Raw genomic sequence first — 6000 nt, 5'->3', positions numbered from 1 at the left:
AGTCAGGTGCTAACCTGTCTGCTTGCTCCCTGCCCACTGTGCCCAACATGAAGCTGAATTAATGTCAGATTTGATTGTAACTAGCAGAACCACTGCCATCTGTCCTGACATGGGTGGTCAGTACGGTCACCTCTGCAGAGAAATGAAGATGTTCACAAATGCATCCGCATCTACTCCCACGGGTACCTGCTAGACCCACCACTCCTCAGGTTAGGGTGCTGGGATCAATGTGACTGAACAGGCAGCCGGGGCAGCCTGGCAGCCTGGCAGCCTGGCCAGAAGAGGCACTCCCACCCTTTGGGTGTTCCATGCCTGGCCTGACCCTGCTCTCCCGATAGCAAGAGTTCAACTGACATCTCAAGGCTGGTCTAGGGTGTTAACAACTGGGTGAAATTCCCCACTAATTACCAAATGTTATAGGAGCCGTTTCAGCACAGTACTTCTCAAAGTGTGGTCCCCAGACCAGAAGCATCAGATTCACCTGGAAACTCGTTAGAAACCCAAATACTTAGATCCCACCCCAGAACTACTAAAGCAGAATCTTTGCGTTTGGGGCCCAGCAATCCACATCTTAACGTGCCTTTCAGGAGAGTCTGACGCACAGCTGAAGTTTGAGAACAGCCGTTTTTACTGAAAGAATGAGCCAGATTCCTAGTGCGGTTTGGGAGGATTTGGTTTGGCGACACAGAGGGCTCCCTGCTCTCTGGGCAAGCTCTGACACACACGGAGACAGAAGCGTTGGGGAAGCATATACTGATCCAGTTGTGAAGCCAACCGTAACTTCTCTTGCTTAGCTTGGTTACAGCCTTGCCCTGGAGAGGATTCATTGCCGGGATAGTCTTTGGGGTTTTTTTTTTCTTTAACATCTTTATTGGAGTACAATTGCTTTACAATGGTGTGCCAGTTTCTGCTGTATAACAAAGTGAATCAGCTATACGTAAACATACATCCCCATATCTCCTCCCTCTTGCATCTCCCTCCCACCCTCCCTATCCCACCCCTCTAGGCGGTCACAAAGCACGGAGCTGATCTCCCTGTGCTATGCGGCTGCTTCCCACTAGCTATCTGTTTTACGTTTGGTAGTGTATATATGTCCATGCCACTCTCTCACTTCGTCCCAGTTTACCCTTCCCCCTCCCCGTGTCCTCAAGTCCATTCTCTACATCTTTATTCCGCTACAGTAACTCTTGTACTTTGCCTGGGCCCTTACTCTGTGGGTGGTAATATTTACAACTTTGAGACACAAGGTAAACCCATTGTCCGAGCTCTGCTTCCGGGTCTCTCCACACCAGAGGCCAGGGAAGCCTATTTGTTGTCACTACAGGGACAGCCTAAACTACAAGCTCTGGCCCAGCTGGTCTTGTTGATGTGCTTCTTACAATCTTCAGTAATCTCCAATTTCCTGTTTTCGAAAAAGAAAGCAATTAAAATGTAACATATGGGGGGGGGCTGGGACGGATTACTACATATGGTGGAAACCTCTGTTAGTTCTTGAGGTGAGAAAGCAAGTAAATGTGGAACAGATTTTTTTTGATGATGTAATTCACATACCATAAAATTCACCCTTTTAAAGCTTACAATTTAGTGGGTTTTAATTTAAAAAGTAAATTGTGCCACAAGAACTTTCTCGGGTGATAGGAATGTTCAATAGCATGTTTTGCATGATGCTTTCATGGGTGCATATAATTTTCAAAACTCCTCTAACTGAACCATTAAGACCTGTTCATTTTATTCTGTCTAAATTATACCTCAATTTAAAAAATAATTTAAAAAGTATAACAAATGGTGCAGTTTCCCAGTAAGCAGCCCAAGGTGGCCTCTGAAAATGGTTCGCTATTCTCTTGACCCAGAAAACCCACAAAAATCATGCAAATCAAGAGGTTCAAATCTTCGTGCCATTAAGGGTATGCAGGTCCAAAAATCCACCAAGTATCTGAAGGATATCACTTTACAGAAGTAACGTGTGCCATTCTGTCGTTACAATGGTGGAGTTGGTAGGTGTGCCCAGGCCAAACAGTGGGGCTGGACGCAGGGTCAATGGCTCCAAAAGAGTGCTGAATTTCTACTGCACATGCTCAAAAATGCAGAGAGTAACGCTGAACTGAAGGGCTTAGGTGTAGATCCTCTGGTCATTGAATACATCCAGGTGAACACAGCTCCCAAGATGCAGTGCAGGACTTAGAGAGCTCATGGTGGGATCAACCAGTACATGAGCTCTCCCTGCCACACTGAGATGATCCTTACTGAAAAAGAGCAGATTGTTCCTAAACCGGAAGAGGAGGTTGCATAGAAGAAAAGGATATCCCAGAAGAAACTGAAGAAGCAAAAACTATGGCCTGGGAATAAATTCAGTTAAAAAAAAAAAAAAGAGTCAAATAAAAGTAAAATAAATGGTGCTACTTCAAAAAATAATCTGAAACAAAATTTGAGAAGTGTCCAGTGGTTAACTCAATGAACTTGTCTAGAAAATAACAAGCAAACAATAGGTCACATTTGCCTTGCAATATGAATCCATTTCTCATTAATGTTGGTAAGGAGAATTCAGATAAGCAAAGGAATTATAAAATAAAATAATCAGGTTAACTTGCCCGAGGCAACATAACCTGAACAACATGACCTTTAGAACATAAACACCAAGGGAACAGTAACAACTTCATGATTACACACAACCAAGTAAAGGAAAAATCACATATATTACTTGATGTAAATATTAAAAAGTGGAGTTTAGTTTTTTACATAGTATGCCCACTCTCCAAATAAGCAATATTTTATTATATATGTATCATAAGTCCGAACTCTGGTCCCTGGACCAGAAGCATCAGATTCACCTGGAAACTCGTTAGAAACCCAAATACTTAGGTCCCACCCCAGAACTACTAAAGCAGAATCTTTGCGTTTGGGGCCCAGCAATCCACATCTTAACGTGCCTTTCAGGAGAGTCTGACGCACAGCTAAAGTTTGAAAACAGCCATTTTCAAACTTTAAATAAATAAATAAATTTATAAATAAACAAATAAATATATTTTAAAAAATGATGGTATGTGGTTTGAATAAGGAAGGAGGGTGAAGTTGAGTATATGTACCTAAGAGAGCAATAGGAATTTTTAAATTTTTATTTATTCATTTTTAGGATTAAAATAGTAAAGAAGTTTTCCTGGCATAAAAAATAGTATCTTCTGTAATTCAAAGTGGAATTGGCAGACCAATTCTTAACCACTGCGCCACCAGGGAAGCTCCATACCATCATCTTTGAATGTAAGAATATGTGTAGTGTACTTGTGGAATATAGTGATTACTAAAATGTAGACAGTGGTTGCTAAGGACAAATTTTTATATTATACACATAAAAATAATTATTTTTGCTACTATGTCTTTTCTAGATGTGAGGCTGTCTAGGTGGGCACATATGCAGGGGTTCTTATTTCTAGCTCGGTGTCTGAGTAGGTGAGAGTAAAGGTGAGATGTGTTTATCTTCGGGTGTGCTCGTGCTCTGGCAAAGGTTTATAACTGGGGTGCTGTGAACCAAAGGTGGACCAGTTACCAGAAGTAGGCGTGTGTGAATCTCAAACAGGCAATGTTCTCACTCATGGAAGAATATAATTTTATACACATTAAGAGCTTTCTCTTCTTTTTTTCCAGTTAGATGCAAATATAGTTCATGACAAAGCAAATTTATGAAGGGATATGCTAGATCATTCATACCCTTAAACACAATTAATATAATGGGCTGACTCTCTGAATACAACTTTCAATGCAGAGGAAAAGAACAGACATTGCTCTAGCACAGAGTCAAAGCCAAGGGAACTATAAAGCACACTTGGGTGTTCACTGTGCACAGAGCTTTCTCTTTTATAGTGATAATCATTTTTTAAAAAGCAAAAAGGGAATACTTATTGAACAACTAGTGCATGTTAAACACCATGTCAGAAACTTTTATTATCTCACATAATCTTCACAACTAACCCAAGCAAGTAATAGATTAACCCAATTTCATAGACCAGGAATCTGAGGTACAAAGCAACATGGGTAGTAAAGTGGCAAAGTGGTCTGATTTCGGAGCCTGTAGTTTCATTCTCCCACAAAGTCTCAACTAAAATGTGAGAGAATTTCCCCAAGAAAATTAAAAATGATGATGAATGAGTATTTAATTAGACCTCACTCATTTTTAAGTGATATGGTGTGTGACTTTAACTTTTTTATTCAGAAAGCTTACTTCACATCTTCTTTTTATATGAGAGAATTATAGGTGTTTGCTTAAGGCTCAAGGCCATAAAACTGAAGGACTCTGGGCTTTGGTTTAATTGCAAACTGAAACCAACAATGGAAGAGCCTTCCTTCTTCTCTGGGCTCCATGATGCATCTCCTGGTTCTCCTTCCCCATTTCTCTCAATCCCCATCAGGGACCAAATCCTCTCTCCTGCCCACATCCTTCATGATGACATTCCTCTCTGTTCAGTCTTCATATCACTTTAGAGCTGCCTCTGTAGGCAGTTTTACCCACGCCCTGGCTTTTACCACCCCTTGAACTGTCTCCAAGTCACACCTCTTGGCAGCTCTCGAGAAGTAACTTACCTAGATAGCTTACTGGGCTCTCCAACGTTCAGTTCCAAAGCCCAACTCATTCCTCATCTACACTTCCCTTGAACATTCCATTTTATTTTCCTCCTGTATTCTCTGTCTTGGCACCACTGCGCACCCAACTACTCGGGTGAGAAATCTGGGAGTCATTTTGCACATCTCCCAGCCACATCCAATAAGCCTTGAGGTCTTCTCTTCAATCACGTTCAAATGCATCCTCCTTTTTCCATTCCCTCTGCCATTGCCTTGGTTAGTTATGGCCCTCCAGTGAGCATCACCCACCTCTAGATGATATAGCCAACACTCCCTTGAGAAAACTGTATTATCTCCTTCCCCATCTTAAAATCCTATTCTGGTTCCTTTGTGCCTGCAGGATAATAGCATAAAAGCCCCTATGCATTTCACCTATCCCACTCTACACTCCAATATTAAATTTCATGTACTAAATTGCTACAAGTTTCTGAAGAGATGTTGTCTTAGCTCTCTATGGCTAGGTAAATACATGCCTCTACTTCAGTTGCCTTTCTGACTTCTAATTAATGGCTGTTTTTTTAACATCTTTATTGGAGTATAATTGCTTTACAATGCTGTGTTAGTTTCTGCTTTATAACAAAGGGAATCAGCTATACATATAAATATATCCCCATATCCCCTCCCTCTTGTGTCTCCCTCCCACCCTCCCTATCTTACCCTAATTAATGGTTTTTGAAGAAACTAGGCTTTCAGGGACCCAACTTCTTTGGAACCTTCCTTTGTACCATGTGCTTGTTTCTATCCTTGCCTTATTGTCACTGTATTGCTTGGATTTGTTCACAGATGTATCTACCTTTGCTATGTCAGATCCTTGAGGCCAGCACACCACCTATCACATAGTGAATGCTTAACAATTGTACAACTTCTTAAATATTTAAATTACTTGAAAATGTCTTTATTATGTCTCAGATTTTAAAACTTCAAAGTCCACTTGCAAGAGAATCTTATCCAGATCAAACTCTGCAGAGAGAGTTCTATACAAGCTCCTTGGGAGTCACTTCCATGACCACATATCTGTCAAGTACTCAGTACAATAACCTACCAACCAAATGCAACAAGTGAAACTTGGATTGGATTCTGGACTTAAAACTACAGTTATAAAGGACATTACAGTCAGAGGAAATGGAAGTGGATTATATGTTAGGTGATAGTATTGAATTAATGGTAATCTTCTTAGGAATGATAATGATATAACAGCTAGAATGTCCTTTCTCTTAGGCATGAATGGCTTTATGATGTCTGTAACTTATTTTCAGAGTTCACACATACAACAAATGTGGCAAAATATTAAGTGATAAAAAGTGTGAGTATTTTTTGTACTGGTTTTCCAACTTCTCTGAATATTTGAAAAATTTCAAAATAAAACGTGTGGGAAATGCTAAGAATACT

The 6000-nt window shown here is 40.5% G+C and overlaps 1 non-coding gene and 1 pseudogene across 1 annotated transcript; one reads left to right on the top strand and one right to left on the bottom strand.

The window, feature by feature from the left end:
• Positions 1 to 1825: 1825 nt before the first annotated feature.
• Positions 1826 to 2356, top strand: LOC132488128 (large ribosomal subunit protein uL22-like; annotated as a pseudogene).
• Positions 2357 to 3720: 1364 nt separating this feature from the next.
• LOC132489671 (small nucleolar RNA SNORA22) lies at positions 3721 to 3836 on the bottom strand. Its single transcript, XR_009532062.1, has one exon. It is a non-coding gene; the product is annotated as a small nucleolar RNA SNORA22 (small nucleolar RNA).
• Between the last annotated feature and the right edge of the window lie 2164 nt (positions 3837 to 6000).

This window comes from Mesoplodon densirostris, chromosome 4 (assembly GCF_025265405.1).
Source record: "Mesoplodon densirostris isolate mMesDen1 chromosome 4, mMesDen1 primary haplotype, whole genome shotgun sequence".
In the NCBI taxonomy this organism is placed as follows: Eukaryota; Metazoa; Chordata; class Mammalia; order Artiodactyla; family Ziphiidae; genus Mesoplodon; species Mesoplodon densirostris.
The sequence above is the reverse complement of the archived record's forward strand: the minus strand, read 5'-3'. Positions and strand labels throughout refer to the sequence as shown.